The 25,778-nt window shown below is 41.8% G+C and overlaps 1 protein-coding gene across 6 annotated transcripts in view; it reads left to right on the top strand.

Moving 5' to 3' along the window:
* TULP3 (TUB like protein 3) overlaps positions 1 to 25,778 on the top strand; it is an 87,611-nt gene that overhangs the window by 31,341 nt on the left and 30,492 nt on the right. Inside the window, exon 1 of one of the 6 annotated variants that reach the window (XM_073222885.1) lies at positions 21,667 to 21,784. The exons of 4 other annotated variants lie outside the window; for them this stretch is intronic. The gene's annotated coding sequence lies outside the window, so the exon portion shown is untranslated. Of the gene's footprint in view, positions 1 to 21,666; positions 21,785 to 23,008; positions 23,173 to 25,778 lie in introns of those variants that run through there. One more of the 6 variants, XM_073222884.1, reaches the window with a different exon arrangement.

The raw sequence follows: 25,778 nt of genomic DNA, 5'->3' as shown, positions 1-25,778 counted from the left end.
ATAAAGGCATATTGTTAATTTTTCCCATTATTCTCCTAGGATTACCTACTTTTGAAATGATTTTGTCATTGGTATGTATAGATGCTCCAAAGTTGGGAATGCCTGCCTAGTCCCGTAAGGGGAGGGAATGTTGCTAAAACTTATTACCCTGGTAGATTTTACCTATGGTAATGCATTTCTCACAGGGTATGGGAACTATATTTGGTGTTCTCATCAGACTTTCACTAGTCTGTGTTCAGTGGACTAGTCTCACCAGACCTGCTAGTCATCTCACCTTTGTCTCATCAGGGTACTTCATGGTACTTTTTACATTATGCTCAGTAATTGCTTGAATTAAAGAAATAATCCACTGTCCTGGCCATGGCCTACCTTAGAACGGTGAGCAAATTGGATGCGTTAGTAGGTAGGTGCTGACATTCACATGGTGCTTTGCAATTTCCAAAGCACGTTCACACATGTCACCATATACTTTCACATACATTACGATTATCTGCTCTTTACAAACAACTCTGTGAAGTAGATATTGTCCACATCTTATGACTGAGGCAGTTGAGGCTTGGGAGGATGAATTGACTTGCTGAAGGTTAAACACATAATAAGTGTTAGAATTAGAATATGAGCCCAGATCTTCTGACTATATTATCCTTCTAAATCATTGATTTTTATCCTTCTCAAATACAAGATCTGGAAAATATCAGAATTAGTTTGGAAATCTGGGCTATATGGTCACTGTGGTTTTAGTGGAGCATTGACTGACTTAGTAAGCAGTGCATTAATATTTTAAAAATTAGAAAATAGTTTCACTTTAAAGAGCTTCTGATTGAGCCTGTTTCTCTTTTTCCCCCTCACAGTGGTCCTTGGCTTTTATTTTATATATTACTTTTAAATGTACAGATATTAAATTTTTATGTAGTAAAACCTATCAGCTTTTTCCTTGATAATTTCTGGGTTTTAAGACTTTTCTATAGTTCACATTATAGAAATATTTTCTTAAGATTTTTGTGTTTAATTTTTTTTCATTGTGTTAAAATCCACATAACATAAAATTTAACCACCTTAACCATTTTAAGCATACAGTTCAGTGCTATTAATACATTCACACTGTTGTGCAGCCATCACCACCATTCTTGCCCAGAACTCTTTTCTGATCTGTGATGTTGAGCACCTTTTCATGTGCTTATTGGCCATTCAGGTATCTTGCAAAATAGAAACTCTGTCCCCATTAGACACTAACTTGCCCTTCCCCCTCCCTGAAGCCTTGGCAGCCACTATTCTACTTTGTCCCCACAATTTTGACTTCTCCAAATACCTTATATAAGTGGAATCATAGAGTGTTGGTCTTTTTGTGACTGGTTTGTTTCACTTAGCATAATGTCTTCAAGGTTCATCCAGGTGTGGCATGCATCAGAATGTCCTTACTTTTTAAGGCTGAATAATAATCCGTTGTTTGTATATACCACATTTTGCTTATCCATTCACCCACTGATAGACACTTGGGTTGCTTCCACATCTTAGCTTTTGTGAACAAGGCTACGAACATTGGTGTACAAACATCTCTTTGAGGTCCTGCTTTCAGTTCTTTGGGTATGTATCTAGAAGTGGAGTTGCTGGTAATTCTGTTTTTAATCTTTTGAGGAATTTTCATACTGTTTTCCACAGCAGCTATACCATTTTATATTTCCACCAACAGCACACAAGGATTCTGATTTCTCCACATCCTTGCCAACACTTGTTTTCTGTTTTTTTTTTTTTATGGTAACCATCCTAATGGGTGTATCTCACTATAGTTTTGTTTTGAATTTCCCTAATGATCTGTGATGTTGAGCACCTTTTCATGTGCTTATTGGCCATTCAGGTATATTCCTTGGAGGAATGATTATTCAAGTCCTTTGTCCATTTTTGAATCAGGCTGTTTGCCTTTTTGTTTACTTTAGGAGTTCTCTATATACTCTGGATGTTAGTCTCTTATTGGATATGCGATTTGCTCGTATTTTTTCCCATTTGGTGGGTTGCCTTTTTATTCTGTGTATAGTATCTTTTGATGTGTGAAACTTTAAAGTTTCATGGAGTCCATTTTGCCTATTTTGTTTTGTTACTTGTACCTTTGGTGTCATATCCAAGCTTTCATTGCCAAGTCCAGTGTTATGAAGATCTGTCCTGTTTTCTTCTAAGAGTTCTATTGTTTTAGGGCTTACATTTAGGTTCATGATCCATTGTCAGTTAACTTTTTGTATATGGTGTTAGGTAAGGGTCCAGCTTTATTCTTTTGCATGTAGATATTCAGTTTTCTGAAACACCATTTGTTGAAAGATCATCCTTTCTGCATTGAATGTTCTTGGCGTATTTGTCAAAAATCATTTCACCATATATGTGAGGTTTTATTTCTGGGCTCTCCTTTCCATTGGTCTATATGTCTGTCTTTATCCCAATAGCACATTGTTTTGATGACTGTAGCTTTGTAGTAAGTTTTGAAATCACGAAGTGTGAGTCCTCCAGTTCTGTTCTTCTTTTTCAGGATTGTTTTGGTTATTTGGGGTCCCTTGAGATTTTATATGAATTTTAGGATGGGTTTTTCTATTTCTGAAAAAAGTATTATTATTGGGATTTTGATAAGGATTAGATTGAATCTGTAGATCACTTTTGGTGATACTGACATTTTAACAATATAAAGTTGTCCAATTGATGCCGGAGTTCTTGTTTGCAGAGTTGAAGAATGAACTTAGCAAACACCCAAGGTAGGAGAGCCAGGGACAGGCTTTTGTTGAGAGATACAGTGAAAGGACTCCTGGCTCATGCCAGAAAGGGGACAAGAGAGCCCGTAGTTGTGCATTGTCTAGGGGGTTTTATAGGCAGTTGAGGATTTTTCGGAATGTGAAAAAAAGGCTTAGGGGTGTGGACTTGTTAAGTGGTCGCTGAATATTTAGAATTAACTTAACACGAGGAACTTCCAGCCATGATTTCTCCTTGAGATACCAGGGCCTTGGTCTAGGAGCATATCAAACAAGGCTTGCCTGCACAGCCCCCAACGTGGGCTGAGGTATTGTTTGCTAAAGACTAAGAATCATACTTCTTAATGTCCTGGGTGTTAAAATGTAATCTTATCTTTTTATTTTTTTATTTGGTATCATTAATACACAATCACATGAGCAACATTGTGGTTACTAGATTTCCCCCATTATCAAGTCCCTACTACATACCCCATTACAGTCACTGTCCATCAGTGTAGTAAGATGCTATAAAGTCACTACTTGTCTTCTCTGTACTATATGATCTTCCCCGTGCTCTGCCCCCCACGTTATGTGTGCTAATTGTAATGCCCCTTATTCCCCTTTTCCCTCCCTTCCCACCCACTCTCCCCAGTCCCTTTCCCTTTGGTAACTGTTAGTCCATTCTTGGGTTCTGTGAGTCTGCTGCTGTTTTGTTCCTTCTGTTTTTGCTTTGTTCTTATGCTCCACAGATGAGTGAAATCCTTTAGTACTTGTCTTTCTCCACCTGGCTTACTTCACTGAGCATAATACCCTCTAGCTCCATCCATGTTGTTGCAAATGGTAGGATTTGTTTTCTTCTTATGGCTAAATAATATTCCATTGTGTATATGTACCACCTTTTCTTTATCCATTCATCTACTGATGGACACTTAGGTTGCTTCCATTTCTTGGCTATTGTAAATAGTGCTGTGATAAACATAGGGATGCATATGTCTTTTTGAAACTGGGATCCTGCATTCTTAGGGTAAATTCCTAGGAGGGGAATTCCTCAGTCAAATGATATTCCTATTTTGAGTTTTTTGAGGAACCTCCATACTGCTTTCCACAATGGTTGAGCTAGTTTACATTCCCACAAGCAGGGTAGGAGGGCGCCTCTTTCTCCACATCCTTGGCAGCATTTGTTGTTCCTAGTCTTTTCTATGTTGGCCATCCTAAATGGTGGGAGGTGACAGCTCATTGTGGTTTTCATTTGCATTTCCCTGATAATTAGCGATGTGGAGCATCTTTTCATGTGCCTGTTGGCCATCTGAATTTTCTTTGGAGAAGTGTCTTCATATCCTCTGCCCATTTTTTAATAGGGTTATTTGCTTTTTCGGTGTTGAGGTATGTGGGTTCTTTATACATTTTGGATGTTAACCCCTTCTTGGTTATGTCATTTACAAATATATTCTACCATTCTGTAGGATGCCTTTTTGTTCTGCTGATGGTGTCCTTTGCTGTACACAAGAATTTTAGCATGATGTAGTCCCATTTGTTCATTTTTTATTTTGTTTACCTTGCCCAAGGAGATGTGTTCAGGAAAAAGTTGCTCATGCTTATATTCAAGAGATTTTTGCCTATGTTTTCTTCTAAGAGTTTTATGTTTTCATGACTTACATTCAGGTCTTTGATCCATTCTGAGTTTACTTTTGTGTATGGGGTTAGACAATAATCCAGTTTCATTCTCTTGCATGTAGCTGTCCAGTTTTGCCAACACCAGTTGTTGAAGAGGCTGTCATTTCCCCATTGTATATCCATGGCACCTTTATCATATATTAATTGATCATATATGCTTGGGTTTATATCTGGGCTCTGTAGTCTGTTCCATTGGTCTATGGGTCTGTTCTTGTGCCAGTACCAAATTGTCTTAAATACAGTGGCTTTGTAGTAGAGTTTGAAGTTGGGGAGCATAATCCCCCCCTCTTTATTCTTCCTTCTCAGGATTGCTTTGGCTATTTGGGGTCTTTTGTGGGTCCATATGAGTTTTAGAACTATTTGCTCTAGTTTGTTGAAGAATGCTGTTGCTATTTTGTTAGGGATTGTATTGAATCTGTAGATTGCTTTAGGCAGGATGGCCATTTTGACAATATTAATCCTTCTTATCCATGGGCATGGGATGTTTTTCCATTTATTGGTATCTTCTTTAATTTCTCGCATGAGTGTCTTGTAGTTTTCAGAGTATAGGTCTTTCACTTCCTTGGCTAAGTTTATTCCTAGGTATTTTATTCTTTTTGATGCAATTGGGAATGGAATTGTTTTCCTGATTTCTCTTTCTGCTTGTTCATTGTTAGTGTATAAGAATGCAACAGATTTCTGTGTATTAATTTTGTATCCTGCTACTTTCCTGAATTCGGATATTGTACCTAGTAGTTTTGGAGTGAGCTCTTTAGGGTTTTTTATGTACAATATCATGTCATCTGCAAACAGGGACAGTTTTAATTCTTCCTTGCTGATCTGGATGCCTCTTATTTCTTTGTGTTGTCTGCTGTGGCTAGGACCTCCAGAACTATGTTGAATAAAAGTGGGGAGAGTGGGCATCCCTGTCTTGTTCCTGATCTTAAAGGAAAAGCTTTCAGTTTCTTGCTGTTAAGTATAATGTTGGCTATGGGTTTGTTATATATGGCCTTTATTATGTTGAGGTACTTGCCCTCTATACGCTTTTTGTTGAGCGTTTTTATCATGAATGGATGTTGAATTTTGTCAAATACTTTTTCAGCATCTATGGAGATGATTATGTGTTTTTTGTCCTTCTTTTTTTGTTACGGTGGATGATGTTGACGAATTTTCGAATGTTGTACCATCCTTGCATCCCTGGAATAAATCCCACTTGATCATGATGGATGATCTTTTTCATTTATTTTTGAATTCGGTTTGGTAATGTTTTGTTGAGTATTTTTGCACCTATGTTCATGGATATTGGGCTGTAATTTTCTTTTTTTGTGGTATTTTTGCCTGGTTTTGGTATTAGAGTGATGCTGGCCTCATAAAATGAGTTTGGGAGTATTCCCTCTTCTTCGACTTTTTGGAAAACTTTAAGGAGGATGGGTATTAGGTCTTCACTAAATGTTTGATAAAGTTCAGCTGTGAAACCATCTGGTTGAGGAGTTTTGTTCTTAGGTAGTTTTTTGATTACCAATTCAATTTCCTTTCTGGTTATTCCTGGGTTAGCCTTGAAAGGTTGTATTTTTCTAGAAAGTTGTCCATTTCTTTTAGGTTTGCCAGTTTAATAGCATATAATTTTTCATAGTATTCTCTCATAATTCTTTGTATTTCTGTGGTGTCTGTAGTGATTTTTCCTTTTTTATTTCTGATTCTGTTTATGTGTGTAGACTCTCTTTTTTTCTTAATAAGTCTGGCTAGGGATTTATCTATTTTGTTTATTTTCTCGAAAAACCAGCTCCTCCTTTCATTTATTCTTTCTATTGTTTTATTCTTCTCGGTTTTATTTATTTCTGCTCTAAACTTTATTATGTCCCTCCTACTGACTTTGGGCCTCATTTGTTCTTCTTTTTCTAGTTTCTTTAATTGTTAGTTTAGAACTGCTTATATGGGATTGTTCTTCTTTCCTGAGGTAGGCCTATATTGCAATATACTTCCCTCTTAGCATGGCCTTCACTGAGTCCCACAGATTTCGTGGTGTTGAGTTATTGTTGTCATTTGTCTCCATTATTGCTTGATCTCTGTTTTTATTTGGTCATTGATCCATTGATTATTTAGAAGCATGTTATTAAGCCTCCATGTGTTTGTAGGCTTTTTCATTTTCTTTGTGTAATTTATTTCTAGTTTCATACCTTTGTGATCTGAGAAGCTCGTTGGTACAATTTCAGTCTTTTTGAATTTACTGAGGCTCTTTTGTGGCCTTGTATATGATCTATTCCTGAAAATGTTCCATGTGTACTTGAGAAGAACGTGTATCCTGTTGCTTTTGGATGGTAGATGTCCATTAGGTCCATGTGTTCATATACATTGTTCAATGCCTCTGTTTCCTTACTTATTTTCTGTCTGGTTGATCTGTCCTTTGGAGTGAATGGTGTGTTGAAGTCTCCTAGAATGAATACATTGCATTCTAGTTCCCCCCTTTAAATTCTGTTAGTATTTGTTTCACATATGTAGGAGATCCTGTATTGGTTGCATAGATATTTATAATGGTTATATCCTCTTGTTGGATTGACCCCTTTATCATTATGTGATGTCCTTCTTTGTCTCTTGTGACTTTCTTTGTTTTGAAGTCTATTTTGTCTGATACAAGTACTGCAACTCCTGCTTTTTTCTTCCCATGAAGTATCTTTTCCATCCCTTTATTTTCAGTCTGTGTTTGTCTTTGGGTTTGAAGTGAGTCTCTTGTTGGCAACATATAGACAAGTCTTGTTTTTTATCCATTCAGTGACTCTGTCTTTTGATTGGTGCATTCAGACCATTTACATTTAGGGTGATTATCGATAGGTATGTACTTATTGTCATTGCAGGCTTTAGATTCGTGGTTACCAAAGGTTCAAGGGTAATTCCTTTGTTATGTAACAATCTAATTTAACTCACTTACTATGCTATTACAAACACAATCTAAAGGTTCTTTTTTTTCTCTCTTTTTTCTTTCTCCTCCTTTCTTTATATATTGGGTACCAGGTTCTGTACTCTTTGTCTATCCCTTGATTGACTTTGGGGATAGTTGATTTGATTTTACATCTGATTAATAATTAATTGTTTTACTTTGCTGTGGTTTTATTTCCCCTGGTGACAGCTATTTAGCCTTAGGATAACTTCTATCTATAGCAGTCCCTCTAAAATGCACTGTAGAGGTGGTTTGCGGGAGGTAAATTCTCTCAGCTTTTGCTTATCTGAAAGTTGTTTAATCCTTCCAAATTTAAATGATAATCTTGCCAGGTAGAGTATTCTTCATTTGAGGCCCTTCTGCTTGATTGCATTAAATATATCATGCCACCACTCCTTTCTGGCCTCTAAGATTTCTATTGAGAAGTCTGATGATAGCCTGATGGGTTTTCCTTTGTATGTGACCTTTTTTCTCTCTCTAGCTGCTTTTAAAAGTCTGCCCTTATCCTTTATCTTTGCCATTTTAATTGTTATATGTCTTGGTGTTGTCTTCCTTGGGTCCCTTGTGTTGGGAGATCTGTGCACCTCCAAGACCTGAGAGACTATCTCCTTCCCCAGTTTGGGGAAGTTTTCAGCAATTACTTCCTCAAAGACATTTTCTATCACTTTTTCTTTGTCTTCTTCTGGTACCCCTATAATACGAATATTGTTCTATTTGGATTGGTCACACAGTTCTCTCAGTATTCTTTCATTTCTAGAGATCCTTTTTTCTCTCTGTGCCTCAGTTTCTTTGTATTCCACTTCCATAATTTCTATTTCATTTATCGTCTCCTCCACCATATCTCATCTGCTTTTAATACTGTCCATTGTGTTCTTCAATTACTGGATCTCCATCCTAAATTCATTCCTGATTTGTTGAATATTTTTCTGTACCTCCATAAACATGTTTGTGATTTTTATTTTGAAGTCTCTTTCAGGAAGATTTATTAATTCAATCTCACTCAATCCTTTCTCTGGTGTTGAGATTTTTCTTTGAACCAGGTTCCTTGACATTTTATATTCGTATGTGGCGCCCTCTAGTGCCCAGAAGTTCTACTCTCTGGAGATGCTCAACCTCTGGAGTGATGTTATGGGTCACAGGGGAGTGGTGTTGGGGCCTGGGGGGAGGAAAGAGTTGTTTCCTGCTTTCTGGCTGCCATGTCTGTCTCTACTTCCAGAACCAGTGGGTCAAGCACACAGGTGTAAGCCTCTTTGCTTTGCGTCTGTAGCTGCCATAGGCAGGGTCTCCCTCTGGCTGGCCTGATGCCAGGGCAGCGACTGCCGGTTTGCAAGCTGGTGCCTGTAGACAGGAGGAAGGCTGCTGCGTATCACAGTGGCGGGCCTCGGAGATGCGTAGCCAGTCAGGGGGTTGGAGCACCTGAAGGTCCTGAAAGTTCCCAACCTGCTGGGCAGAGCGTGCCCAGACAACCTTGTCCACCTATCCCTTCTCCCGTGCAGCAAGCTCCATGCAAACCCCACCCTTTTAGCAGCCCTCTAGGTGCTAGGAAGCCTCTCAGACCACCCACCTTTCCTTTTGTCCCAGAGCAGCCGGATGTGGATCTCTGTCCTCCACAAATGACTGGAATGTCAGTCTCTCCAAGTATTCTGCCTGTCTTAGCTTTCCAACCGCACTGATCTCCAGAGCACCATGCAATGTAGGTTGGTGCTCCCAAATCAGATATCCAGGGCTGGGTATTCAGCAGTCCTAGCTTTCCACCCCCTCCCCACTCCATTTCTCTTCCTCCCGCCTGTGAACTGGGGTTGGGGAAGGGCTTGGGTCCCGCTGGATCAAGGCTTTGGTATGTTACCCTGTTTTGTGAGGTCTACTCTGTTCTCCAGGTGTATGCAGTCTGGTGCAGCCTTCTTTCCTGTTGGTCTTTTAGGATTAGTTGTATTAACTATATTTTCTTAATATATGTGGTTTTGGGAGGAGTTCTCTGTCTCACCTCTCACACTACCATCTTGAATCCAAGCTGAAATGAAATCTTATCTTTAAGGTAGAATCCTTCCTGCCTTTTACTTTATTGTTTATGGCTGGGCCTACATGCTATATTAGTTGTCCAGTTTGCAAATCACCTCATTATCAGGTCTGAAGGAGGAAAGACAGCACATAGGCCTGGGCCTTTAGCATGCTTAAGTGAATCTTACACATGATTACAAATGATTAGCATAATAAAAACATTGTGCTACTCTGGGGGAATGTTAACTGATCTCACTGAAGAATGACTCTAGAGCTGAATGTTTAACATATTTAACATGGAGTTTTGGTAGGGGGTTTCCTTGCATGTAGTAACATTGCTCTGACTATAAATATCCTGTCTTGCTTTTTCTGGAGGCCCTCACCATATTCAATCTAAGCCCTGTCTCACAATCCCCTGAACATAGGACGTGTTTCCATTTACTTATGTCTTCTTTAATTTCAGTGGTGTTTTCTAGTTTTATATGTCTTTCACCTCCTTGGTTAGGTTTGTTGAAAAGAAGTGGTGAAAGGGGGCATCCTTGCCTTGCTCTTGATCTTAGAGGAAATGCTTTCAGTCTTTTACCATTGAGTATTATGTTTGCTGTGGGTTTTTCATATATGGTTTTTATTATGTGGAGGTAGTTTCCTTCTATTCCTATTTTGTTGACTGTTTTTATCATGAAAAGGTATTGCATTTTGCCAGATACTTTTTGTAAGATAAATTCTAGCCGAAATAAACAGGCGACGAGAAGCAACAAAGGGCCAGGCAGTTTATTTGAGCACAATTCCCAGGTGATGTTCCCCGGTCTGGCTATCACAGGCCGGGGAAGTCACGCGCAGCAGGGCAGGCAGCGTGTTTTTAAAGAAGGTAGGAGGAGGCAGAGCTTAGATTTACAGCGGCGCAGCGTGAGGATTGGCTAGCCTAAGGCACATTTTTCAGGTTGGGAGGGGGCAGCAGCCGGGGACTTTGGCACGTCATCAGTGTCCAATGTGCTCACCCCTCCCTCTGGTGCCTCCAACCTTACATTCCAGCCTTTTGGTTATAATGGGCACCGACTTGATCTGGCTGCTTCATGCTGAGAGGGGGCACAGTAAAGGGTGTAGCCAGGTTTCCATCACTGGTCAGTTGAGAGGGCCTCAGAAGGTTGGTGCTTCTATTCTGAGTTTCATTTCTATTACTATTTGCAGTTTTGTGGCTTCTAGGCAAGACAGAACAAATTGTGTTATTAGATTAAGTAGCAACATCTGGAGTTGGATTTTCTATTCTGGAAGGACAAACTTGATGAGATTAAGAATGCATGGTTGAATATGAGAACTAGAAATATGAAGGGTCTAATTGAGAATTATAGCCAGGTATCATGGGGAAACTAGAATTCTGGATTGAGTTTACATCTTAATGACTAGTATTAGGATTTAGTATAGATAAGACTGCATTATTGAAACAATACTTTTCTTTAAAATCACCCTCATTTTTAGAAGTAGCCAGATTAAGAAAATAATTAACAGTTGGCTTGATTATTTGCATAAGTGCAACAAGAAGAGTAATTGATTACATGGGATCTTTTAAATGTGCTTTGCTGGAACTTTTTGTAAGGAATTTCAGATTGAACCTTTAAAGGCCTCTCGAGCCTAGACAGCTAAGCCAGACTTGCCATCAGGTTGTGCCTGCAGTACCTGTACACTTGGGTGAATTCCTCTCTTCTTGAGGTTACCAAGACATTCTTGAGGTTCCTGCACCTGCCAGGAAGTGACCTTCCTTACTCACCTGGTAAGGCTGCTGGGAACTCTGTAAACAAGGTACCAGGCCAGTTCTTCTAAGGGGCTTTGTTGGCTTTATAAAGTCAGTCTTGGTTCTTTAAAGCTGTCTGTTTATATCTGAGTTTACACATGTGTCTCTCAGGTATGGCGTTCCAGTCAAAGCTTTGGTAATATAACTAGTGTTTTTAATTGGTCCTCTTACAAGGAAAGCAGGTTCTTATTGAACTTATGCAAATAAACATACTGCCATGAAATATAAAAATAGTCACTGAGAGTTTTTAAATTCTGGAGGGATCAGGTAGAGAGAAAGATAAGTTTCAATTTTGCTCATAAAGATCATTCATTTAATAAACTGTTGTCAGCTTAAGAGAAAAAGCTAACACTTTATCAGCAACATTTGAAAGAAAAAGCTACAAAATCATCTTCCTTAGTTTATTTAGTCTTATGTAAGCAATACCTGTTCTGCCAAAATCTAGTTCTTTACTAGTTTAGGATTAATAAAACAGTGGCTATAAATGACAAAAGACTTACAAATGACAAAGGTTGAAGATCTGATGAGAGCTTACTGTAAGGCAGTTGACATAAGGAAATTCTGATATTTCTGTAACACAGAACATTCAGTAACAAAGTTTAGCATCATTCCCTTTGACAGTCCTTTCCAGGTAAATATATATCAGATAAATAAGCCAAATTAGCCGAATACTTTCTTCAATGAGAAAAAAAATTCTTCTGACATGTTCCAGGGGCCCTCTGGAAAATATCAGAGTTAACTAGAGGTAAAAGCACCTTTTTGAATTTGATTTTAGAAAGTTGTCAGAAGAAAGTTTCTTTGGCATTTGCTTAAATAAGATTGTAGGTTGCCGTGAAGCAATACTTATTCATTTAAATAGAATGACAACAAAATACCTCAAAGGCAAATAAAGAAGGTTACACAGTTGTTAGCAAAGTTTAGCTTTTAGTCTTTTTAATATTAAGATCTCATTTTCTTAAATACTCCGACAACTCACTGAGACTTTAAGCATGAGAAACTGCTTTGATAGAACAATTAGAGAACTATTTGCAATCTTTTAATATTAAGAGCAGACTAACAGTTAAGAAAACTGCCTTTTTAACTGAAAACAAAATTCTAATTTTGCTGTGTACTTGATACCAACTCATCCACTTTAATTTTATATAGCATGACCATATTAAATTCTTCTAAAACTTTCTACAACCTTCTTTTTACATTTAGATTTCTCCCTCTAAATAAACAGCTGTACTTTAGAACAAAGTTACTTTTTTTTAATCAAAAGACACATTTTTTAGCATGCAGAAATGTTTTCCTTATTACTTTAAGTAGTTTTAATTAGAACTTAAAACTATTACTTTAACCTTCAGTGAACACTGAAAAATAGGCTACTGTAAACTGTTACACTAGCGTTCTTCAGATTGATACATCTATGAATGTATATTATCATTTTTGGAAATGTGCTTTATTTTCTTTGCACAATTTCTCATTAGGCAAACTTTAAGAATTTTCGTTACCACAAAAATTCTCAGGCCGTTTGCATATATATACACTGTTATACATTAATACAGTATTATTATTAAGATGTTTATTTGCTACATTTGTTTACTTATTTTTAGCAACCATGCTAGATTACTTACAAAACTTTTACCAAACATTAGACAAAGTCAAGCTTTTCTTTAAGCATCTTCTTGAAATGTTTAACAGATAACATCAACTTAAATGACTTTAAGTAAACTTTGGCAGCTGATAACTATAAGGACATGTCCATTTCAGTTAAACTTAAATTAGCACTAATGCTTAATATTTTTTATTAGATTTTCTGGAAGTTTTAGAATGCCTAATTTTCACAAGCGCTTGTTTTAAAATTAATTTTTATTAATACCATCTGGAGGTAGGAAAATATTTTTCATTTACACACTTAGACACACAAACATACAAATTGAGACATAATGATTACAGTTAGCAACACTTTTCATATAAAAACATATACACAGACAGACAAACTGATATAAAGATTTGAGTTACTGATATTCAATTGCTTTCTTTCTTTTTAGCTTCTTGTCCGTGGTTTCTGGAACCAGAGGGCAGGAGGAGTGTGTTCCGGTGGGGGAAGAGGGTGGTGAAGGTGGAAGGAGAAGGGCAGGGGGTGGTGCAGCCACTGGAAGAGGAGAGGAGCAGGAAGACCGCATGGTTGAGAATGTAGAACTTTTAAGATGGCAGCAACACGGGGGAGGCCAAATAACTTAAAGATGGTGGTGGAGAGAGGTAGGGGGTAACGAGCTGAGGGAGGTGGGAGACTAAGGTCTTCTGGCAGATCTGAAAAGGAAGAAGGACTGGGCAGAGTAAGAAGCTGACAATCCTTAACTGGAGATCGGGCCAGGAGAACTTGGGTTATTGGACACTTAACGTAAAGGTCTGGGTGGGAGCGTGAAGTCCAAAAGCCTGCACATACAGGATTTTGCCCCACTCTCTGCTCCGGTGGCAATAATTAGTCAAGTTGGTGAGGAGGCCAAAATCGAAAGTTCCCTCGGGGGGGCCAGTGAGATTCGTTGTCCAAGGGATACTGAGGCCCAGCCTCAGAGCAAAGAAAGACTAGCTTCTATTTGCGAACTTCCCAGGACAAACAGGAGTAGCCAAATTAGAAATGAGACACCACAATGGGGTCTGAGCCTCTGCTTTTGAGGACTGGTTCCCCATGTCTGTGTCACCTCCCCAACTAATCCCTCTGAGAGGAGCGTCCAGCGTCCCAAGCACGCCAACTCAGGGGAGACGGCCTGGGAGCCTGGGTGAGGGACGTCTCCCACACCGCAGGGCCAGGGGCAGGCCAGATGGCCGCAGACGTCCTGGGGCCTGGGTTAGGGGCGTCTCCTGCACTGCAGGGCCAGGGGCAGGCCAGATGCCTGCAGAGGGTGGGCCGATGCCCAAGGGGCCGGATGCCCCGACCTGGATATAGCTACGATTTTGAAGGGACCAGGTGAAACGGAGTTAGGAAGGGAAACAGACCGGGGGAAACTCAGGGACTCACTGGAAAATAGTCCATGCAGCAGACAGCAGGCTGAGGTCCCGGGTCGGGGAAGGAGGGGGCCGGGCCGCCAGTGGCCGGTCAAGGCCCCGCGCTCATGCTCCTTCCCAGGATTTCAGCACCAAATGTAAGATAAATTCTAGCCGAAATAAGCAGGCGACGAGAAGCAACAAAGGGCCAGGCAGTTTATTTGAGCACAATTCCTGGGTGATGTTCCCCGGTCTGGCTATCACAGGCCAGGGAAGTCACGCTCAGCAGGGCAGGCAGCGAGTTTTTAAAGAAGGTAGGAGGAGGCAGAGCTTAGATTTACAGCGGCTCGGCGCAAGGATTGGCTAGCCTAAGGCACATTTTTCAGGTTGGGAGGCGGCGGCAGCCAGGGATTTTGGCATATCATCAGTGTCCGATGTGTTCACTCCTCCCTCTGGTGCCTCCAACCTTATACTTTTTATGCATCAATTCAATGATCATTTGGTTTCCTTCCTTCATTTTGTTGATTTGTGTGTGTGACTTTTTGAGAAGCAGAATGACATAAAGGGAAAAACCTGGACTTTGGTGTTGGATATATTTGTATAACAATTTGGCTTTGTTTTTTCTAATATGTATGACCTTAATCTTGGCTTAGTGAGTTACTGAATCCCTTGGAGCCATCTAATTAAGCCACTATTTAGCACTTAAGAGCTATTTAATAATGCCAATCTTACATGGTTTATATGAAGTGTAAATAAGATCTATTGTAAAGCCCTTAGCACCCTCCCTAGCAAATAGAACTTTTTCTTTCCCTTAATCCCAATGACACGTGTCTGTTGTTATTGTATTTCTATTAGACTTTTGTTATACTTGGCTTTGGTTGGGTTCATATTAATGTTATAGAGTTTTTTTACTTTTAAGGAAAATGTGAAGAAACTTGTTCTAGACTTAAAGAAGAACAAGATGGCTAAATGAATTTGAATATTTTTAAAGGCAAAGTTAAAATGTCTGTGGTGCTAGGATATATACAGTCAAGGGATAACTAAATTATGAAAGTTTATTTTGAAGATGTTGACTGTAATATGTCAAAGGATTTAAATTATCAAAAGAGAAACTTTGAACATTAACTTATTTTTTATACCCTTGAACAGGTTATCTACATGTGGATACCAAGAAAGATCATTTTTACTTCATGTATGATCAACAGTATATTGCTGGTGGGAGTATGAACTGATGTAGTTAGTTTGGAAAACCATTTGGCAATAAAACCATTTGTACTCTTTGACCAGTCTTTTTTGTTCCAAGAGACTTAAAGGCTTATACCCTGTAATTTTAATAATCCTACTTCTGGGAATCTATCTGAAGAAAAAAAACCTTAGAGTGTAGATAAAAATTTTGTTTAGATTTATTTATTCATTTATTATTGAGGTAGCATCTACATATGGTAAAGTATACAAATTTTAAGTGTATAGGTCAAGACTATTTTACGTATGTATATATCTCTGTGATAAAGATAGAGAACATGTCCATTATCTAGAAAGTGCCCTCATGCCTCTTTCCAATTATGTCTCCTCACCCAACAAAGGTAACCACTATTCTAACTTCTGTTATCATAGATTGCTTTTGTTTAGCTCTTGAACTTAGTTAGTGAAACCATACAGTATGTACTCTTTTATATAAGGCTGTTTTTGATCAGCATAATGTTTTTGAGATTCAGCCATGTTGTGTGTATGTTAGCAGTTTGTTCTTTTTATTGCTAAGCAGTATTCCATTGAATGAATATACCACAATTTGTTTTCCTGTTTACAGACATGGGATTCCAGTTTTGGGCTGTTAGGAACATTCTTATACAAGTCTTTTTCTAGATATATGTACTACTTTATTTTGTGATATTAGCAACAATTTTTTGTTACTAAAAAATTAGAAACAATATTAAAAAGTACTCAACATCAGGGTAATGTATTGGTATGGATAAATTTTATATAGCCATTGAAATTGTGCTTATAAAAATTAAATAAAAAGTTAACATAACAATGGAAAAAATGCATAATTGTGTAGCATATTTTTCTTTACTTTTTTTTCTATATTGGGAGTAAATTACTTTCCTAATTGAAAAAAATTTTGAAGTAAGAATGAGGATCACTGTACTTTCTATATTGTAAATTTTGACTGTGTGGGTGGTGAAAGGAAAGGAGCGACACACAGCAGCAATTCACCGGAGAGTTCCGCTTTATTAGGGAAAGGTGCTGGGTTATATAGGAAGGGGCATGAATTGATTGAGGTGTCACTTCTACGGGGCTGGTGGCTGTTGGCTAGGTGCTGGGATTGGGACGGGGGCGAGAGGTGATTGGGCTTCAGGTGGCACCGGCGGGAACTGAGGACCCCGAAGAGAAGCCGGAAGTTTGCCATCTTACTGGTGGGGGCCCTTCATTCCCCCCTTTCTCCTCTATGGGGTTGTGGACATTGCTTTCTCTCTGGCTGCTTCCTGCTGAACAGGGGCGGAGAAGGGAGTGAGGGCTTGAGGATTGGGAGGAAAGGGTTGATAGGACTCTCCACAGTAAGGATGAGTAGATGTGGACTTCTTCAGGTTTGGAAATCAATGAAGGTTCCCTGTAACCATAGATTCCAATGGTGCCAAGAGGATATGGGTGTCAGGAGCCAGGCATCTGCAGCCATTGTTTCCAGGAATAGTTTCCAGTGGAGAGAGGGGTCCATCTCAGCATGTGGTGAGGAGGTCACGTGAGGGTGAGGGATCTTCTGTGGCCAGAAGCTTGAGTAAAAGCTGGTTGAAAGCTTGATTAGAGATTTTTCTGACTTGGGATTTGATGAACTTTATTATACAGGGTAAGAAGAGACAGGCAAGAAGAATGATTATTATGGGGCCTGCAATGGGCCAGAGCTAGGTGAGGAGGGGGTTTGTTAGTATTGAAGAGAATGGGTTGGAATTGGAAGCAGAGTGGAGACTGGAGGCAAGGTTGGTGAGTTTGGTAATGTCAGTTTCTACAGTGCTGGATTCGTTGATGTAATAGCAGCACTCTTCCTGGAGGAAGACGCAGGTGCCGCCCTTCTCAACTGTAAGCAGATCTAGGGCCCGCCGGTTTTGAAGGGTGACTTTAGCTAGCGAAGTGACCTGTCTTTGGAGAGAGGCTAGGGAATCGGCAGTGGATGTCAGGGCTCCCTCAAGTTTGGAGTCGAGATCTCTAACTGCCCATAGAGAGTGACTCAAGGCTCTTCCCGAAAACCCTGCTCTAATGGCTGAGGTGATCCAAGAGATACCAACCATGATGGGAAGGAAAGCAGCCCTTTTTGTGCGTGAGGGCAAGGGAGGTTGGAGCTCAAGAAATTCTTCCATGCTGTCAAGTGTAAGCTGTGGGATTAGGGTGACGAGAATGCAGGGTGTATCAGAGTTGAGAGGCAGTGAGTTGAAAAGACTGCCATTACACTAAAAGAAGTGTCCCGGTTGTGTGAAAGTCTTAGAGCTGGAGGTAGGGGTGTAGATAAAGAGGCAGTGAAGTGCGCTGGAGGGGGGTGGAGTTGGGCCTACACAGTGGTGGATGGTGAGATTATCTGCGTATTCTGGTTCCCATAGGGGTATGTCTGCCAGGGGGCAGAGGGGTTGTCTTTCTGCATGGAAGGAGTAGTTGGAAATATTAAGGGGCACGGCAGCCAGCAGTGGGTGCTGTAGTGATGCACACAAGAAACAATTGACGGTGTTAAGGGTGTGGTAGAGAAAGATGGCGGTGTCCTGAATGAGCTGTAACGAAGAGTAGGAGAAATGGGAAGAGGGGCGGGGATAAGAAGATGAAGAGGCGCCGTCAAGAGTTTGGATAATGACTTTTTCGGAATGTCTGATATCTGATGCAACTTGAGAGATCTGAGAATGAGAGGGAACATACTTTCGAGAGATATGAAGGGTACCGTGGGGGGTCGAGGACCCCCCGTAGTAAACTGAGGCTGTGACTCTGGCAGCCCATCGAGAGTCCCAGGGATCTGGGATTGATAAGGAGAATGAGCCGTTGGGATATTTCATGAAATGGTTGGAGGAGTAATACTGTGGGTACTGGAAGTTACTCATGTAGTGAATGGCGCAAGACCAGTAGGGACATCTCCTGTAGGTGTCTGGCCATCACCTGTAATAGGCTTGTTTTTGATCATAGAGGAAGCAGAGGTAGGGAGAATAAGGGTAGCTGCTAGTGAACACTTTAGTGGAGGGAGGAAAGTGGAGGTATAAAGGCTCAGAGCAGCTTTTCAGAGGGCAGGCTGGTGTGGCAATGAGGGCAGTAACTTTTGTTTGATGCTGTGTGTAAGTCTGTCTGACTTTGAATCGCCATACAAAGGAGGCTGGGGTGGCGGGGAAGACAATAGGAATGAGGAAAAAAGCAAGAGAGCAGTAAAGGAGGAAAAAGTCATGATTCGGGTATGGATGGCAAAGGGGGTGAACGGGATTTTGGAGGAAAGAGGACAGTAAGGTCAGGAGTCTGGAGGGAGGGAGAGTCTGTAAACTTTTGTAGGTTAAGAGATCTTTTAGGTGATGTGGGGACAGAATGGTAAGGGGCGCCCTGAATGTCAGTTTATGAGCTGCCTTCTGCAAGAGCTGTCTAGCGGCTAATGCTCGTAGGCAGGGGGCCCATCTCCGAACTGTGGGGTCTAATTGCTTGGAGAGATAAGCTACTGGGGCAAAGGATGGGCTATAATATTGGCCTAGGACTCCTAGAGCTTGACTGGACCTCTCATGAATGTATAATGAGAAGGGCTTTGACAAATCAGGGAGATGGAGAGCTGGGGCTTCCACAAGGGCTTGACAGAGCTTAATGAAGGAGTGTCGGGGTGAGGAGGATAATGGTTTTTTAGGGGAGGGGGCTCTTGCTGAGGTTGTATAGGGGTCTTGCCAACAGGGAGCAGGGAGAAGTTAGGGATCTACGTTCTAAAATATCTATCCAGGCTTAGAAAGGGCCTAGAAAGGAAAGGATTTCTGTCTTGGTTTTGGGAATGGGCAGGTCAGAGAGGAGCCATTTTCTGTCTAAGGTAATGGACTTTCTTTGTTGAGATAGAAGGAATCTGAGGTAAGTGACAGGAGGGGAAGAGATTTGAGCTTTGACGGGGGATACTCGGTAACTTCTGGAAGCTAGAAGGTTAAGTAGGGAGGCAGTGTCAAGTTGAGACTGTTCCCACGAGAGACTGCAGAGTAGAAGATTGTCTATGTATTATAATAAGGTGGACTTGGAGTGATCATGATGGAACTGTTTGAGGTCCTGAGCTAGGACCTGTCTAGAAATATGGGGACTATCTCGGAAGCTTTGTGGCAAAACTGTCCAAGTGAGTTGTTCAGAATGTCTTGTGTATGGGTCCGTCCAGGTGAAGATGAAAAAATCTTGGGAGCAGGTGTCTAGAGGGATAGAAAAATGGGTCCTTGAGATCTAGGACTGAGAAGTGGGATGCTGAGGCAGGGATCTGCGATAAAAGGCTGTATGGATTTGGAACTAAGGGATGGATAGGGACAACAGCTATGTTGATGAGGTGAAGGTCTTGGACAAGGTGGAAAGATCCGTTGGTTTTTTAACAGCTAATATGGGGTATTAAATGGGGAGTGAGTGGGTCTGAGGTAATTTATGTTTAAAAGATCTTGAATGATGGGTTGAAGGCCTATAAGGGCTGAAGTGGTTAGGGGGTATTGGGCCTGACAGATATACGGAGAGGGGTCACATAATTTGATAGAGGCAGGGGGACATAGGGCCACGGAGGGGCTTGTAATGTCCCAAACTTTGGGATTTACAGGGTGTATGAGGGCAGAACCGGAGCTTTCATTGGGTAGAGGGGGGTCATCGGCTATGAGGGCCATCAGAAAGGAAGTACTGGGGGCTATGTGGGAGTGGATATAGTTATGGAAACGTGGAGGAGAGAAAGGATGTCCCGTCCTAGTAAAGGGATGGGACACTGGGGCATAACCAGGAAGGAGTGGGAGAAAGGTATGGGATTGTCTTGGATTGTGCATAAAAGGGTGGGGGGGGGTTAATGGGAAAATCTGTTTACTTCCTACCCCAACTATAGGAGTAATGGCTGGCGTGGTAGGGCCCCGGTATTCTCGCAAGACTGAGAAGGTGGCTCCTGTATCTAGGAGGAAGGAGTTGGGGCGACCGTCTACTGTTAAAGTAACCCTGGGCTCCTGTTTGGTGATGGAAATGGTTGGGCGAGAAGCCCCCGGGCCCCATCAATCTTCTTCTGCCAGCCCCACTACGGCGAGCTTAGGATGGGGGTTGTTCGTCCAGCCTCCCCTTCGGGTGGTTGGGCAATCAGACCCCCAGTGGCCTTTTTTGTGGCATCTGGGGCATGGGGTGGTAGGAGATCTGGGGGAGGGGCACGCCCTTGACCAATGTCCCTCTTTTCCGCACTTGAAACAAGCTCCTGGGGGGGGCTTGTTTGTAGAGGGGCGCCCAGGTTGTGGTTTTATCAGCTGGGCCAACATCTGGAAATTGGCCTGATCAGCCTTTTGTTTACGGCGTTCTTTCTCCTCCTCCCGGTTATGGAAGACTTTAAAGGCCACTGTTAGGATCTCAGTCTGTGGGGTAGTGGGGCCCTGTTCTAACTTTTTGAGTTTAGCTTTAATGTTGGGGTAGCCTTGAGCTAGGAAGTATGTCATAAGGAAATGTCTTCTTTCAGGTGTTTCTGGGTCCAGACTGGTGTACTATAATAGGGCTGGAGTGAGTCTGTCTAAGAACTCGGAGGGGATTTCGTCTCTTTTGAATTATGTCTTGGAGCTTTTGAAAATTGACTACTTTACAAGCTTCCTTTTTCAGACCTGCTATTAAGCAGGAGGCAAAAATATTTCAAGAGCAGAGACTCATGGCGGTGTTATAATCTCAGTGTGGGTCTTGTTCGGGGACAGCAGTGGGGCTAGGGGGATAGGTGGGGTCAGTCCTGTTGGTTTCGGTAGTGTGTGTTTGGGTGAAGTCCCAAACTCGTCTATGCTCTTCAGGGAGGAGAGTATTGGCCAGGAGCATGAAAATGGCATGATGTGTGAGGCTGTAAGACTGGAGGGTCCATTGAAACTCCCTGATGTATGTCGTGGGATCAGTGGAAAAGGAACTTAGGCATTTCTCTAGTTGGGCTAAATCTCCTAAATGCCTTTGGATCCTGCTACCTCTAGGAGGGGGGTGATAATTTTGGCAGGCTCTCGGGACCAAGTCTGAGGGGGACTGAAGGGTTCTGGCTCAGTCTGTGGGGGAGTGACGCGGTCTAGCTGCGCCTATTCAAGCAGGTCCTGAAGTGCGTAAGGGGGGCAAAGAAAATAAAGAAAGATAGAATCGGACCCACGTGTCGCCAGCTAGCAGCCCAGCTGCTTGCCTCTGCCGCTCTAGTTGGGTTTGACCTCATGACTCTGAGATTAAGAGTCCCATGCTCTACTAACTGAGCTACAGCAGGGATCTAGTTAATTGCTTATGGAATGCGTAAACAGAATGTTCTTTGTTCTCCATTCCTGCCACATCGGCAAGTGGGGGAAGGGCATATCTAGAAGCAGGGGCGGTGTTTTTACACATCTTCAAGGTCTCCCTATTTTCAGAGTGAGGAGTCTTGGCAAGATATGTTTTTGTGGACAGATAACTTCTAAGGACTGCACCGGTTGTTCTCTAGCTTATGCTTTCCCATGCTGCTTTCAGACATGGGGGAAGGTGCTTTCCCATTCTCTCTACAAACATGTGAGAAGACAAAGGCGGTCCCTAACAGGGGAGAAACAGGTGATGAGGGCAAAGACGGAGGAGGCCCCTGGGACCTAGTTAAAGGGGGGCTGAAAGGCTCAGGCTTAATCTGCAGGGAATGAAGGTGGAGAAGGTGAGATGGGGGAGGAGATGGTGGGGGAGGAAGGGAGAAGGGCTGTTGTAGGAGAAGAAGGGGAAGGGAGTGAATGGGAGGCTTCTGCGGGGGCGGCGGCTTGCAGGCTAGGAGAACTTGGGAGGGGCGGGGGGGGGGGCGGGGGGGGGGGGGGGGGGGGGGGGGGGGGGGGGGGAGGAGGAGGCGGAAAGCTTCGATATAGGGAATCTCCTTCCATTTTTTCAGGCGCTGGCAGTAGTTAAAGAGATTGGGAGTGATGTTAGGATCAAGAGTTCCCCCTGCGGGCCATTGGTTGTTATTGTCTAGGGGGTATGTCTGCCAATCTTGGGAGCAATATTTAAGGAGAAATTTTGGTTTTATATCAGGCGTCAGGGAGAGGGTAGCCAGATGCTTAAGCAGGCATTCAAGAGGTGAACTTTCAGGGAGGGATGAGGAGGCTCCCATGGCTAAAGGACAGAGAAGGAGACAAACAGGGGAAGACGAACGGAGATCCTCGGACTGGAAGCAGACCGCAAGGAGACAAAGGGCGTCCCTGATGATCCTTGGTGGTCTGCGGAAACTCGTATAAGAGTTGGAATTTCTTAGGAAGTGTGGGTCGTCACCCAGACTTCCCTAAGAAGGCAGAGTGCTGGAGTCCTGAGGTACCTAGCGCTAGGCGTTTTCGGCAGACAGAACAGATTTCGGCGGACGGAACAGAAGGAGGAGGGGGCGGGGAAAGGGAGCGTTCTCATTTATGGCTGTTGGAGGTGGGGGCCTGAGAGTCTGCCGCAGCCATGAAGGCCTGAGGCAGGGATTTATGGCTGTCAGAGGAGGGGCCTGAGGGTCCGCCGCAGCTGTGAAGGCCTGAGGTGGGGATTTATGGCTGTTGGAGGAGGGGTCTGAGGGTCAGCCGCAGCCGTGAAGGCCTGAGGCGGGGAGAGTTCCCTCCTCATCCCCGAGCGTCAGGGCCTTGCCGGACGATCACGGTCAATGGCACTGCGATAGCTCGGAGAAGAGTGGCCCACCCCGGAGAAATTTTGCTTAAAAAGTTTCAGCACTGATGGAAGGGACGGTGAATGCGTTTACGACTGTCGGAGGAGGAGCCTGAGCGTCCGCCGCAGCCGTAAAGGCTTGAGGCAGGGATTTATGGCTGTCAGAGGGCCGCAGCCGTGAAGGCCTGAGGCGGGGAGAGTTCCCTCCTCATCCCCGAGTGTCAGGGCCTTGCCGGACGATCACGGTCAATGGCACTGCGATAGCTCGGGGAAGAAGTGGCCCACTCCGGGGGGAAAACTTACCTAAAGGCCAGAGAGGAGTGGTGAGTGTGATGAGCCAGCGCCGGAAAAAGAGGATGAGGGCAAGCTGCTGCTGGTGTCGGGGGGAAGACGGGGCCCAGTTGGGGTGTCCCGTCTCCCGGGTTTCGGCACCAATGAAAGGAAAGGAGCGACACACAGCAGCAATTCACCGGAGAGTTCCGCTTTATTAGGGAAAGGTGCTGGGTTATATAGGAAGGGGCATGAATTGATTGAGGTGTCACTTCTACGGGGCTGGTGGCTGGTGGCTAGGTGCTGGGATTGGGACGGGGGCGAGAGGTGATTGGGCTTCAGGTGGCACCGGCGGGAACCGAGGACCCTGAAGAGAAGCCGGAAGTTTGCCATCTTACTGGTGGGGGCCCTTCAGGTGGTAGAGTAGTCAAGTTGTACTTCTTTTGTGGTTTTGCTTATATGACTTTCTGGATTTGAATTCCAGACTTTTTCCAGTTGCAGATGAATTATATGTATCAGGTGAAAAAGTTATTCATTATATGGTAAAAGACTTATCTTCCTAAGTAATTAAAACATGCAAATTAAACAATCTGAAGTTACCTTACTATATCATTAACCTAATAGAAATAATATACCAAATTAGAAGAGCATTGAGAAATAGGTTATTAACTTGCTGTAGCAAAATGAATTTATAAAGTACTATTTTGGGGGAAAATAATCTGAAAGAATTATATGTAAGGAGCTGTAATAGTATAGTTTACAACTTTTGACTTGAAAATTCCATTTTGAAGAGTAAAGATAACTCATTGCTATTCTATAATAACAAAAACGAAGAAAGAAGTTCCACATTTAACAGAGGGAAGATTATAGGAGAGTACATCTTATCAGTGGAATAGAACACTTTACCTATTTAAAACATGATATGTATATGAATTTTGTCAGTAAAAGAAGTTATATATATATATATATATATATAAGATAATTGAAAAAATAGACCAAAATGAGTTTTTGCTGTGTTCACTGCAAATCTATAAATGTGTTGAATTCATAATACACTTAAGAAGTTTTACTCTATGATAATTTTTAAAACTAATAAAAACAAACTCAGGCTGAGAAAAAGAAAAAAATATATGAATGTACTGAACTGAACAAGGATCAGAATGAATTGATTGTGATCTGAGATTTTGTAACACACTGGAATTTTTTTTCCTGTAAATTTTTTTTTTTTTACTGCTTTACATGATCAGCTATGTGTGTGTGTGTTTGTATTATGTGTGTGTACATGTTAAAACACATAGGATAATAGAGTTCTGGTGGTTTCACTGTCAGCAATTTTTGAATGTCACTGCTCTAATAGGTAGGAAACTGATACAACATCAGGATATTCAGCATAAGTAAAAATACCTCAAAAGCACTTTTGAGGTAGAGCAGTGAAAATTATTGTGAAAAATTGAGGACTTCATAGGAAAAGTGGTAATTGAACTTGCGTGTATATGTGTGGGCATGTGTGCATGTGCACGTGTATTTACATTCTTGGGTTCACTGAGATTTTGAATCTGAATTTATGTTTTTGCCAAACTTGGGGAAATTTAAGTGATTATTCTATTACATGTATATTAAACTTTTTTATATTGTCTCGTATATCCCTAAATCTCTGTTAGTGTTTTAAAAATAGTTTTTCTCTCTGTTCTTCAGATTGGATAATTTATATTGATATATCACATTTTTCCTGTTTCTTTGTATATGGAGTAGTTTTCCATTGTGTCCTGGACATTATGAATGATGCATTGTAAAGACTTGCGATTCTCTTATTTTCCTGTGAAGATTGCTGATTTTTTTTTTTAAAAAGAGGCAGATCACTTATTTGAAGACTAACTGCAAACTCAGTTGGAAGGCAGCAGCTGAAATCTCAGTTTGGTTCTTTTAGTCCTATCAGGACTGCTTGGCATCTGCCTTACGCATACTTGGTTCAGGGGTCAACCAGAAAGTTGAGCAGAACTGATAGTCTAGATGCTAGAAATAAAGATTTGGGGTTATCAGTCATGGGACCAGACTGGATGACACCAGAAGGCCCTGTAAGGTTTCAATAAGGTACTAGTGGTTATTCATGTCAAATACCTCAGAGAAGTCAAGCGGGAATGAAGAATAAAAACAAGTTGTTTCTGGCAATTAGAAAAAGAATGTCCAGAGAATAAGGAATCCCTTATTGCCAGGTTGCAATGAGTTGAGAAGTAAATGTTGAAATAGTGACAGTGAATGTTGATTATTTAAGGTGTGAAAGTTATTTAAGGATGATGGGGAGTGGAGATAGATTCATAGCTTTGTAGATAGATAAGATCTAGGAAGGTATCTTTTTGAAGAATAGTTGTGAACCAAGGAAAGAATCTACTAGAGTTGGAGAGGCTGAAAATACAGAGGCAATATTCATTGTACTGGGGAAGGGGAGGCGTCAGAATCAATTCACCAGGGTCAGAGTTCACTTTATGGAGAAGAAACAGCTCTTCCTCTGTGATAGGGAAAGACAGGAAGAGTGTATATTTTTATGAGGAAAGTTGGAGGGGAGGAGGAGAATTTGCTTTTCAAATTGCCCACCTCACCTCAGGCAAGAAGAGCTTTGTGGCCCTTCCGCCTCTTGGAGAGGTTATCTCTCATTGTGGTT

Source organism: Manis javanica, chromosome 15 (genome assembly GCF_040802235.1).
Source record: "Manis javanica isolate MJ-LG chromosome 15, MJ_LKY, whole genome shotgun sequence".
NCBI lineage: Eukaryota > Metazoa > Chordata > Mammalia > Pholidota > Manidae > Manis > Manis javanica.
This window is presented reverse-complemented; position numbering and strand designations above follow the sequence as displayed.